Genomic DNA, 13432 nt, shown 5'->3' on the forward strand with positions numbered 1-13432 from the left:
CAAACTTTTGGCTTTTCTGCAGCAGGGCATAGATTTAGGCCTGCGTCTGGCCTCCCTCAAGGTTCATATTTCTGCCTTGTCGGTGTGGTTTCAGAGAAAAATTGTGACTTTACCTGATGTTCATACTTTCACTCAGCGTGTGTTGCGTATCCAACCTCCCTATGTCCCGCCTGTGGCTCCTTGGGACTTGTCGGTGGTTTTGGAGGCGTTGCAGGAGCCTCCGTTTGAACCCCTGGGTTCAGCTGACCTTAAGTGGCTTTCCCTTAAGGTGGTGTTCTTGCTGGCTATTGCCTCTGCTAGAAGAGTGTCGGATCTGGGTGCCTTGTCTTGTAGTTCCCCATATCTGATTTTTCACCGTGACCGGGCGGTTCTTAGGACTCGTCCCGGATATTTACCTAAGGTGGTTTCTTCGTTCCACCTTAATCAGGAGATTGTGGTTCCGGCTCTTGTCTCTCCTGATCTGTCTCCCAAAGAGTCTTTGGATGTGGTACGGGCTCTCTCCGTATCTACGTGAAGAGAACTGCTTCTGTTCGAAAATCTGATTCTCTCTTTGTTTTGTTTGGATTTCACAAACGTGGCTGGCCTGCTCACAAGCAGACCCTGGCCAGATAGATTAGAATGGTGATTGCACATGCTTATGTGAAGGCTGGTCTATCAGCTCCTACTCGCATTACGGCCCATTCTACTCGGTCTGTTGGACCTTCTTGGACGGCCCAACGTGGTGCGACCCTTGAACAATTGTGCAAGGCGGCTACGTGGTCCTCCGGGAACACGTTCATCAGGTTCTATGCCTTCGATACTGCCGCTTCCCAGGATGCTTCCTTTGGACGCCGGGTTCTTGTGCCCGCTACAGTGCATCCCCTCCCATAAGGAACTGCTTTAGGACATCCCCATTGTCCAATCCTTGTGGAGCCCAGTGTACCCCGCAGCAGAAAACGAGATTTATGGTAAGAACTTACCTTTGTTAAATCTCTTTCTGCGAGGTACACTGGGTTCCACAAGGCGCCCACCCTGACGCACTTAGCTTCTTTGGGTTGGTATGGCGTTAGCCGCTGACACTTCTCTTGTCGTGAGAGTGTGGTGTATGTGGCTACTAACCGTTGTCGTCTCTTTTCCTGCTACTGCATTGGGCTGGTTAACTGAAAACTGAGCTCCTGTGCAGGGAGGCGGGGTTATAGAGGAGGCGGCGCTGTGCATTCTGGGAACAGTCAAAGCTTTGATCCTGTTGGTGCCTCGGATCAAGATCCTACTCTACACCCCATTGTCCAATCCTTGTGGAGCCCAATGTACCTCGCAGAAAGAGATTTAACAAAGGTAAATTCTTACCATATATCTCGTTTTCTCTAACGTCCTAGTGGATGCTGGGGACTCCGTAAGGACCATAGGGAATAGACGGGCTCCGCAGGAGACAGGGCACTTCAAGAAAGAATTAGGAATACTGGTGTGCACTGGCTCATCCCTCTATGTCTCTCCTCCAGACCTCAGTTTGAATCTGTGCCCGGACGAGCTGGGTGCACCTTAGTGAGCTCTCCTGAGCTTGCTAAATAGAAAGTATTTTGTTAGGATTTTTTATTTTCAGAGAGATCTGCTGGAAACAGACTCTCTGCTACGTGGGACTGAGGGGAGAGAAGCAGCCCTACTAACTGCGGATAGGTCATGCTTCTTAGGCTACTGGACACCATTAGCTCCAGAGGGATCGAACACAGGAGATTGTGGTTCCGGCTCTTGGTCGTCCGATCCCGGAGCCACGCCGCCGCCCCCCTCGCAGAGCCAGAATCCGGCATGAGAAGCAAGAAGACGTCAAAAGCGGCGGCAGAAGACTCCAGTCTTCATATGAGGTAGCGCACAGCACTGCAGCTGTGCGCCATTGCTCCCACATTAAACCCACACACTCCGATCACTGTAGGGTGCAGGGGGGGGGGGCGCCCTGGGCAGCAATTGAGAACCTCTTGGCAAAAAGCAGCATATATACAGTTGGGCACTGTATATATGCATGAGCCCCCACCATTATTTTACACAAAATCGCGGGACAGAAGCCCGCCGCTGAGGGGCGGGGCTTCTTCCTCAGCACTCACCAGCGCCATTTTCTCTCCACAGCTCCGCTGAGAGGAAGCTCCCCAGGCTCTCCCCTGCAGATTCACGGTAGAAAGAGGGTAAAAAGAGAGGGGGGGCACATACATTTAGCGCAAAATCAGTATATACAGCAGCTACTGGGTTAACATTAAGTTACTGTGTTATTCCTGGGTTAATAGCGCTGGGGTGTGTGCTGGCATACTCTCTCTCTGTCTCTCCAAAGGGCCTTGTGGGGGAATTGTCTTCAGATGAGCATTCCCTGAGTGTGTGGTGTGTCGGTACGTGTGTGTCGACATGTCTGAGGTAAAAGGCTCCCCTAAGGAGGAGATGGAGCAAATGTGTGTCTCCGTCGACAACGCCGACACCTGTTTGGATATGTGTAATTAAGTGCTAAGGTGAATTTATTACACAAAAGATTAGAGAACAGACAGGAAATCTACCCATGTCTGTCCCTATGTCGCAGAGACCTTTAGAGTCTCTCAATGCTCAGTTTGACTCCAGTGTTGACTACGATAATGCAAAGTTACAGCCAAAATGGCAGAAAAGTATTCAATATATGATTATTGTAATAAAAGATGATTTGCATATCACTGATGACTCATCTGTCCCTGACACAAGGGTACACATGTTTAAGGGGAAGAAAGCTGAGGTAAATTTCCCTCCTCTCATGATGAAAAAGATCGGGAATCTCCAGACAAGAGACTGCAGTTTCCCACAAAGAATTCTCAGGCAGTATCCTTTCCCCACTAGGGCCAGGATATGATGGGAATCTTCCCCTAGGGTGTCACGTTTGCCCAAAAGGTAGCCCTGACGTAACAGCTATTCTCAGGGATCCTGCAGATAGCGTGCACATTCTGGGACACTACTCAGACCGGCGATTGTGTCGGCATGGGTTTATAGCGCTGTGGCAGCGTGGACAGGTACCTTATCAGCAGAGATTGAGACCCTAGTATGTATATAGATATACATATGTATATATAGAGATATATATATATATTAAAGATGCTGTCTTAAGAGATATGTATATATATATAAAACATGCCCAAAGAGACATGAGTATACTGGGTCCTAGAGTCAAAGCTATGTCGATTTCTGCTTGACGTGTCCTGTAGAATATGCAATGGACAGATGATGCCGACTTAAGAGGCATATGGAAGGCTGAGGATTGTGTTATTATACGACCATGTTGTAGTCCCGAAACCAGACGGTTCGGTCAGACCCATATTGAATTTAAAATCCCTGAACATATACCTGAAAAGGTTCAAGTTCAAGATGGAATCGCTAAGAGCGGTCATTGCAAGCCTGAAAGGGGGAGATTTTATGGTGACTCGGGACATAAAGGATGCATACCTTCATGTCCCCATTTATCCACCTCATCAGGCGTACCTCAGAATTGCGGTACGGGATTGTCATTAGCAATTTCAGATGTTGCCGTTTGGTCTCTCCACGGCCTGGAGAATATTCGCCAAGGTAATGGCGGGAATAATGGTGCTCCTGCGGAAGCAAGGTGTCACTATTATCACGTACCTGGACGATCTCCTCATAAAAGCGAGATCAAGAGAGCAGTTGCTGAACAGCGTATCACTTTCTCTGGAAGTGTAACGGAAAGAAGGTAACACCAAGATGGCTGCATCACCTTTTGCATGCTCCTGATCATCTCCATAAAACAGCTGAAATTCACCACAACTGACCCATAAATCATCGTAAATATCCAAGGACTTACCTTTAACTTGTTCTACTCTACGCGGACATCTGATCAAAACCAACGGATTGCATTCCTGCGCTGAGATACACACTAGATTGAAACCTCTGCAACTCTCCACTTAGAAGTCCTTCAGTTTGGAATCTACTGTGCTCTGCATTGGACATCCCAGACAAGGTACTGTGAACTACAACCTATATTTGGCTCCATCCAGCCCCTCACTTAGACATCATTCACCTCTGTTCTCTGAGCAAAAAATAACTGACTTCTTGCATTAATCAACTAATATACAGCATATTCAGGCTCTGAATCACTGAAGGGTCACTGCTCACTTCAATTTGCAAGAGCCATTCCAAAGGACACATGTTATCACTACCCCCCACAAGAAATTTACTTCAAAGGCCTCTCACACTGAGATCTTTCACACCTACACAACAGGAATTGGATTCTAACACCTCTCCACAAGCCTGCTTTTGACTAAATCAGCAACAGAAAAAGCAGTTATTTTATTTACAGTATCACTTGTTTCAAATATACCCATTGTATTAAGGAGCAGCAATAGGTTACAGCAACAACGATTATAGCGATTACAATCTAAGATGGCGCAGCAGATGGCTGCCTCGGAGCTACGCAGCTCAGCCAAAATACCTGTTTCCCCTTGTTTTCCCTTGCCCTTGTCTACCCCACCGGTGACCAAATACAGCAGGGAAGCCCTCCTTAGTTGGAGCGCTCCCGAGGTGCTTACCACACGTTCGGGCCCGTCGGCGGGCAGATCAGCGGCCCTTGCAGCCCTCGCTGCCCTTGCTGCCCTGTGTGGCAAGGATGCAGACGTTGTGGACACCGAAGTGGATGACCGAGCAGCCGCGCCCCCCCCCCCCCCCGCAGCCCAGGTGGCGACTGGCGGATGGATCACCGGCCCCGGAAAGAGAATGACGGAGGCCCTCATGTCGGCCCTAGTAGAAGGACCTGGACTCAGAGGAGAGGCTGTCGCGCAGGCGCCCTAGTGAGGTGGCGGCGGCGAGGGCACCGGTCTGCACTACCCGCGATCCTGCTTTCGAATGTGCGCTCACTGGCAAACAAGTTCGACGAATTGTCCCTCCTTCTGGGCAGCGCAGGGTCAGGCATTACAGGGTCATCTATCCTCTGCTTTACGGAGACGTGGCTGGACGACCATATTGCGGACAACCCGATGTCTCTGCCGGGCTTCAGTCTCTTCAGGGCCGATCGCTCCAAGGTTCTCTCAGGAAAAACGAAGGGTGGTGGCATCTGCTTCTACATCAACGACGGATGGTGCACCAATGTCACGATCATAGGCAAATCATGCAGCCCTCACCTGGAGATGCTGAGTATCAACTGCAACCCCTTCTATTCCCCCCGGGAATTTGCCTCAATTGTCCTTGTGGGAGTGTACATCCCCCCCCTCGCCTGCGCGAACGAAGCCCTGCACCACCTGGCCATATGTATATCCGACATAGAACAAAAACACCCAGACTCTCTGCTTATAGTACTGGGTGACTTCAACAGAACTAACCTGAGCAAGGAGCTACCTAAGTACAAACAACAAGTCACGTGTCCCACTAGGGAAGGGCGCACCCTTGATCACTGCTACACTACCCTCAAGTCTGCCTTCCGGTCTATCCCGCGTGCTGCACTCGGCCTATCTGACCACTGCCTCGTCCACCTACTCCCTACCTATACACAGAAGCTGAGAGCAGTTAAGCCTGTCGTTAAGACTGTCAAGAAATGGACCAATGAGGCCAAGATGAAGCTCCAGGCCTGCTTTGACTGCACGGAATGGGGGGTCTTTGAAGCCTCGGCAACCGACCTGAATGACTTGACAGACACTGTCACATCCTACATCAGCTACTGTGTCAGCTACTGTGAGGACATGTGTGTACCTACCAAGACTTACCGCATTTACAACAACAACAAGCCCTGGTTCAATGCCCAGCTCAGGCAACTTCGTCGAGCCAAAGAGGAGGCCTATAGCAGCGGTGACAGAGCACTATACAACCGTACTAGGAACTCTCTGACTAAAGGAATTAGGCTAGCAAAAAAGCGGTTCTTGGACAAGCTGACAAACGATCTCTCCACCAATTACCCCGTATCTGTATGGAAAGGAATGCAATCCATAACCAACTATAGGAAAACATCAAAGTCCACCGCCATGCACCAAGACCTTGCAGATGAACTGAACCACTTTTATTGCAGGTTCGCAAAAGAAGTCCCCTGCAACCCAAACAATCACCTCTATGATGCCCCGAACACCGACGGCCAACCCCAGGCACTGCAAGTCACCCAAGAAGAGGTGGAGGCATTGTTCAAAAGGACCAAAACCAGGAAAGCTCCGGGTCCTGACGGAGTGTCACCATCTGCCCTAAGAGCATGTGCGGGTCAGCTCGCCCCCATATTCACCAAGATCTTCAATAAATCGCTGGAGCTACAGAAAGTCCCTTCCTGCCTCAAAAGGTCTACTATAGTCCCGGTCCCCAAGAAACCCACTATCACGAACCTGAACGACTACAGGCCGATAGCACTGACGTCTGTGGTCATGAAAACGTTCGAGCGTCTGGTTTTGAATCACCTGAAAACTGTGACTGGCCCCCAACTGGACCCCCTGCAGTTCGCCTATCGCTCAAATCGGTGTGTCGAGGATGCAGTCAACCTGGGCCTGCACTACATTCTACAGCACCTAGACATTCCCGGTACCTACGTGAGGGTCCTGTTTGTCGATTTCAGCTCGGCCTTCAATACAATCGTCCCCAGCATCCTCAACCCCAAATTACTTCGCCTAGGGGTCCCAGAAGCTACCTGTTCCTGGATAATAGACTTCCTGACAGATAGGACACAGGTGGTGAAAGCGGGGGAATTCACCTCTCAAGCGCGGTCCATCAGTACAGGGGCCCCTCAGGGCTGTGTCCTCTCACCCCTGCTCTTCTCCCTGTACACAAATGACTGTACCTCAGAGGCGCAATCAGTAAGGATCATCAAATTCGCCGATGACACCACCGTCATCGGCCTCATCAAGGATGGGGACGAATCGGCCTATAGACGGGAAGTAGACCGGCTGGCCCAGTGGTGCATCCACAACAACCTTGACCTCAACCCCCTCAAAACTGTCGAGATGATAGTGGACTTCAGGAAGAAGTCATCTAGTGCACCTCCGCTAACGATTGCTGACAGTGTGGTATTGCTAGTGGACTCCTTCAAGTTTCTAGGGACCACAATCTCCAGGGACCTTAAATGGGGGTCCAACACTGACGCCACTGTTGGGAAAGCGCAGCAGAGGTTGTTCTTCCTCAGGCAACTAAGGAAGTTCAACATCCCACAGAAGCTCCTGCTCCTCTTCTACTCCGCGATTGTGGAGTCGGTACTGTGCTCCTCGATACTCGTATGGTACAGCTCCGCCAGCGCGAGGGACATATGCAGGCTCCAAAAGGTGGTCAGAACCGCAGAGAAGATCATCGGGGCCGACCTTCCCTCAGTCCAGGACCTGTACTTGTCCAGAGCTAAAAAGCGGGCAATGAAGATAGTAAAAGACCAGCTACACCCCGGCCACAGCATGTTTAACTTGCTTCCTTCAGGCAGGCGTTACAGGGCTGTCCCCGCCAGATCCACCAGAAGCCTCAAAAGTTTCTTTCCCCAAGCTGTCCGCCTGCTGAACTCCTGAACATTGACTGACTAGACGTACATGTAACTAACTTGTGTCCCTACGGTATACCTATCTGTGTAACTTTACTTGCCCCCTCCCCACACACACACACACACACACACACACACACACACACACACACACACACACACACACCTGCTTACCTGTTACCTACTTGGCTGTTGTATAGCAAATCGAAGACAAATTCCTAGTATACGTAAGTATACCTGGCCAATAAAGCTGATTCTGATTCTGATTCTGAACACGGCTGGATTCTATATATTCCAAAGTCGCAGTTGGTTCCTACAGCTCATCTGCCTCTCCTAGGCATGATCCTAGACACAGACCAGAAAAGGGTTTATCTCCCGATAGAGAGAGCTCAGGAGCTCGTGACACTGGTCAGGAATCTATTAAAACCAAAACAGGTGTCAGTGCATCACTGCACTCGAGTCCTGGGAAGGAGGGTGGCATCATACGAGGCCATTCCCTTCGGCAGGTTCCATGCGAGGACCTTCCAATGGGACTTACTGGACAAATGGTCCGGATCATATCTTCAGATTAATCACCCTATCCCCCAGGGCCAGGGTGTCTCTCCTGTGGTGGCTGCAGAGTGCTCACCTTCTCGAAGGTCGCAGATTCGGCATTCAGGACTGGGTCCTGGTGACCATGGATGCAAGCCTCCGAGGGTGGGGGGCAGTCACACAGGGAAGAAATTTTCAAGGGCTGTGGTCAAGGCAGGAGACTTGCCTTCACATCAATATCCAGGAACTAAGGGCCATATACAACGCCCTAAGTCAAGCGGAGACCCTGCTTCGCGACCAACCGGTTCTGATTCAGTCAGACAATATCACCGCAGTGGCTCATGTAAACCGCCAAGGCGGCACAAGGAGCAGGGTGGCGATGGTAAAAGCCACCAGAATTCTTCGCTGGGCAGAGAATCACGTAAGCGCACTGGTAGCAGTGTTCATTCCGAGAGTGGACAACTGGGAAGCAGACTTCCTCAGCAGGCACGACCTCCACCCGGGAGAGTGGGGACTTCATCAAGAAGTCTTCACACAAATTACAAGTCGTTGGGGACTGCCACAGGTGGACATGATGGCATCCCGCCTCAACAAAAAGCTACAAATGTATTGCGCCAGGTCAAGAGACCCTCAGGCGATAGCTGTGGACGCACTAGTGACACCGTGGGTGTTCCCGTCGGTCTATGTATTTCCTCCTCTTCCTCTCATACCCAAGGTGCTGAAAATTGTAAGAAAAAGAGGAGTGAGAACAATACTCATTGTTCCGAATGGGCCAAAAAGAACTTGGTATCCGGAACTGCAAGAAATGCTCACAGAGGACCCATGGCCTCTGCCTCTCAGACAGGATCTGTTGCAACAGGGGCCCTGTCTGTTCCAAGACTTACAGCGGCTGCGTTTGACGGCATGGCGGTTGAACGCCGGATCCTAGCAAAAAAAAAAGGTATTCCGGATGAGGTTATTCCTACGCTAATAAAGGCTAGGAAGGACGTGACGGCTAAACATTATCACCGTATATGGCGAAAATATGTTGCTTGGTGTGAGGCCAGGAATGCCCCTACAGAGGAATTCCAGCTGGGCCGTTTCCTTCACTTCCTACAGTCGGGAGTGACTTTGGGCTTAAAATTGGGGTCCATTAAGGTCCAGATTTCAGCCCTATCCATTTTCTTTCAAAAGGAACTGGCTTCTCTTCCTGAAGTTCAGACGTTTATAAAGGGAGTGCTGCATATGCAGCCCCCTTTTGTGCCACCAGTGGCACCTTGGGATCTTAACGTGGTGTTGAGTTTCCTGAAATCACACTGGTTTGATCCACTTAAAACCGTGGAGTTAAAATATCTCACGTGGAAGGTGGTCATGCTATTGGCCTTAGCTTCGGCTAGGCGTGTGTCAGAATTGGCGGCTTTGTCACATAAAAGCCCCTATCTGGTTTTCCATATGGACAGGGCAGAATTACGGACTCGTCCACAATTTCTGCCAAAAGTGGTGTCATCTTTTAATTTGAACCAACCTATTGTGGTGCCTGCGGCTACTCGTGACTTGGAGGATGCCAAGTTACTAGATGTAGTCAGGGCTTTGAAGGTTTATGTAGCCAGAACGGCTGGAGTCAGGAAAACTGAGTCGCTGTTTATCCTGTATGCATCCAACAAGCTGGGTGCTCCTGCTTCAAAGCAAACTATTGCTCGCTGGATCTGTAACACGATTCAGCAGGCTCATTCTGCGGCTGGATTGCCGCCTCCAAAATCAGTAAAAGCCCATTCCACAAGGAAGGTGGGCTCTTCTTGGGCGGCTGCCCGAGGGGTCTCGGCATTACAGCTTTGCCGAGCAGCTACTTGGTCGGTTCAAACACTTTTGCAAAGTTCTACAAGTTTGATACCCTGGCTGAGGAGGACCTTGTGTTTGCTCATTCGGTGCTGCAGAGTCATCCGCACTCTCCCGCCCGTTTGGGAGCTTTGGTATAATCCCCATGGTCCTTACGGAGTCCCCAGCATCCACTAGGACGTTAGAGAAAATAAGATTTTACTTACCGGTAAATCTATTTCTCGTAGTCCGTATTGGATGCTGGGCGCCCGTCCCAAGTGCGGACTTCTTCTGCAATACTTGTATATAGTTATTGCTTATATAAGGGTTATGTTATGGTTGCATCAGGGTTATCTGATGCTCTGTTGTTGTTCATACTGTTAACTGGGTAAGTTTATCACGAGTTGTACGGTGTGATTGGTGTGGCTGGTATGAGTCTTACCCTGGATTCCAAAATCCTTTCCTTGTACTGTCAGCTCTTCCGGGCACAGTTTCCTTAACTGAGGTCTGGAGGAGGGACATAGAGGGAGGAGCCAGTGCACACCAGTATTCCTAATCCTTTCTTGAAGTGCCCTGTCTCCTGCGGAGCCCATCTATTCCCCATGGTCCTTACGGAGTCCCCAGCATCCACTACGAAGTACGAGAAATAGATTTACCGGTAAGTAAAATCTTATTTTTTCATATTATATTTTTTGTTAAAATTCTATACAAAAATCCTCTGAAATTTAAAATACTATTCCATAAAATAATAACCTAAACCAAAGTGGCAGGCTACAAGAACCTGGCTGAAAGCTACCCGTTACCCCAGTTTGAATACTCAGATCACCTCCAATGACAGCTCATATCCTCTACAATGCTAAGGACTACCATGGCAACAACAATTACACAATGTGCCCCAGAAGCTCCAAAATGTACCCAAGCTCTGTCCCCACTGTAACATCCTATCCTCCCTCTACACTCTTTGACCCCAAATCAAAGTCCACTCTGCGTAGTGGAAGGGGAACAGTGAAAGGTATACAGTAGAAGGTGTACAAGAGCAGGGGTACAGTAGTGGTACAGCAGAAAGAGTAAAAGGGAAAGGACAAAGTGGTGGTACAGTAGAAGGGGTACAGTGTAGTGTTACAGTGGGAGGGGTACAGTGGTGACATGATGGAAGGGGTACAGAGATGGTATAGTAGAAGGGATACAGTGGAAGTACTCACCCAGTATGCTGATGAGGACCTTGGAATGCCCTTGGAATCTCAGTGATATCCTGACCCAGGCATTTCTCAGTACCTCCAAGCTTGCGCTCTTCATCTGTGCCAGCAGCAGCACCCAACTCTCCAGTCAGCCTTAAAAGTTCCCCTCTTACACAGCCCGGCTCACCTCCTTGCTAGCTTCATGCACTTCACATTGGCAGCCTGGAAGTCATCTGGAAGTCCTGCTAGTTCTGGCTGCCCCTTTCCACCTCCCCTCCCATGTCATCCAGTCAGCAAAGCAGAACTAAGGAAGGAGGTGAAGTCAGCCAGGGTCAGCAGTTGAAAGGGAGCCGGGGACAGCCGTGGCCAGGATCCACATCACATAACACTGCGGACACCCAGCTATTTGGGTATTGGCGTTTGGCGGCGGCTGAGTTTGGTGGGCTGCAGGGCCGGACTGGGACTAAAAATAGGCCCTGGCATTTTTGAAGCACACAGGCCCACCTTTGTGACTCCTCCCCTTACTATTCCTGACTCCTCCCACTTATTAGTCTATGCTCTTACAAATATAATTAATATTCTAACAACATACAGGCGTACATCATTCTCTATTAAAATATACTCAACCAGTGGTTGAAGTGGAAATTTTTAAGTGGGGGTATGGAAATGTGAGGTTTGGAATTAAGCGCGCGCCTTCCGGAAAAGGGGGCGTGGTCACTCAAAAGGGGACGTGGTCACTCAAAAGGGCGTGGTCTTCAGTGTAGTTTACCACACTATACACCCCTTATACGCATTATGCACCACAATAGTAGGACCCCTTATACTATCTAGTACTGCTGCCCCTTTCACATTATACCACACAGTATGAGCCAAAATTCACATTACAGCACCCGGTATGAGCCGAAATTTACATTATATGCCCCCGATAGTGCAGTGCCAGGTATACAAATGCCCCCACAGTGCCAGGTAAACAATTGCCCCCACAGTGCCAGGTAAACAATTGCCCCCACAGTGCCAGGTAAACAATTGCCCCCACAGTGCCAAGTATACAAATGCCCCCACAGTGTCAGGTATACAAATGCCCCCACAGTGCCAGGTATACAAATGCCCCCACAGTGCCAGGTATACAAATGCCCCCACAGTGCCAGATCCACAAATGCCCCCACAGTGCCAGGTATACAAATGCCCCCACAGTGCAAGGTATACAAATGCCCCCACAGTGCCAGATATACAGATGCCCCCACAGTGCCAGGTATACAGATGCCCCACAGTGCCAGCCAATTGCCCCCACAGTGCCAGGTATACAAATGCCCCCGCAGTGCCAGGTAAACAATTGCCCCCACAGTGCCAGGTAAACAATTGCCCCCACAGTGCCAGGTATACAAATGCCCCCACAGTGCCAGGTATACAAATGCCCCCACAGTGCAAGGTATACAAATGCCCCCACAGTGCCAGGTATACAAATGCCCCCACAGTGCAAGGTATACAAATGCTCCCACAGTGCCAGATATACAGATGCCCCCACAGTGCAAGGTATACAGATGCCCCCACAGTGCCATGTATACAGATGCCCCCACAGTGCCAGGTAAACAATTGCCCCCACAGTGCCAGGTATACAAATGCCCCACAGTGCCAGCCAATTGCCCCCACAGTGCCAGGTATACAATTGCCCCCACAGCAGCCAGTGCTGCAGCTACTTACCGCTGCTGCACTGCTGCTGCTGCTGCTCCTCCTCCTCCGGGCTGTGAGGGACGGGGGTGAGAGCGCCGGGCGCCCGCCAGCTGCCCGCTGTGTCTGGCACGGCAGCGTATAGCGTTCAAACCAGCCGCCGGTTCGTGAGCCAATCAGAGCTCGCGGACCGGCGGCTTCTGATTGGCTGCCGGTCCGCGAGCTCTGATTGGCTCACGAACCGGCGGCTGCTTTGAAGTCCGCTATACGCGCCACGCCAGACACAGCCGTGCTGGCGGGCGCCCGGCGCTCTCACCCCAGTCCTCACAGCTCTCCAATCCTGACAGCTGAGACGCGCTGCCGCCGGACTGAGCGGCAGCGCGTCTCAGTGACCGCTGGACCGGCCCACGTGGCCATCGGCCCTTCTGGCATTTGCCAGAAGTGCCAGATAGCCAGTCCGGCCCTGGTGGGCTGTGGGCAGCGCGGGCATACAGTACCTCTCTGCCTAAGGCCTTGAGAGGGGCCGCGGAGCACGGTCACCCTGGCTGCAGGGCACACATGTGAAAGAGGAGGAGGGAGGAGCTAGCTGCCTAGTGAGGAGGGAGGGGACTATGCTGTTATTGCTGCTGCTGCCTTCCCTTCCAGGTCAGACATCAGTCCAAGGCAGCAGCATTCCACTGCATGCAGCTACTAATAAACAAGTTGAAGCGGCTCTTAATAACAGTGGGCGCGGGGGTGCACTAGGGATGGAAGAGCCGCCTGTGGTGTGTTTCAAGCTGCCGGTGCCGCTGCATCTAAAACAGTGTGATAGGTGGAGTAGCAGCCAGCAGCAACAGCGCACAGC

At 50.8% G+C, this 13432-nt stretch overlaps 1 long non-coding RNA gene across 1 annotated transcript in view; it reads right to left on the reverse strand.

The window, feature by feature from the left end:
• LOC134896367 (uncharacterized) overlaps nucleotides 1-13432 on the reverse strand; it is a 161347-nt gene that overhangs the window by 89550 nt on the left and 58365 nt on the right. The gene's annotated exons all lie outside the window — the stretch shown is intronic.

The sequence above is a fragment of the Pseudophryne corroboree genome, chromosome 1, assembly GCF_028390025.1.
Source record: "Pseudophryne corroboree isolate aPseCor3 chromosome 1, aPseCor3.hap2, whole genome shotgun sequence".
NCBI lineage: Eukaryota > Metazoa > Chordata > Amphibia > Anura > Myobatrachidae > Pseudophryne > Pseudophryne corroboree.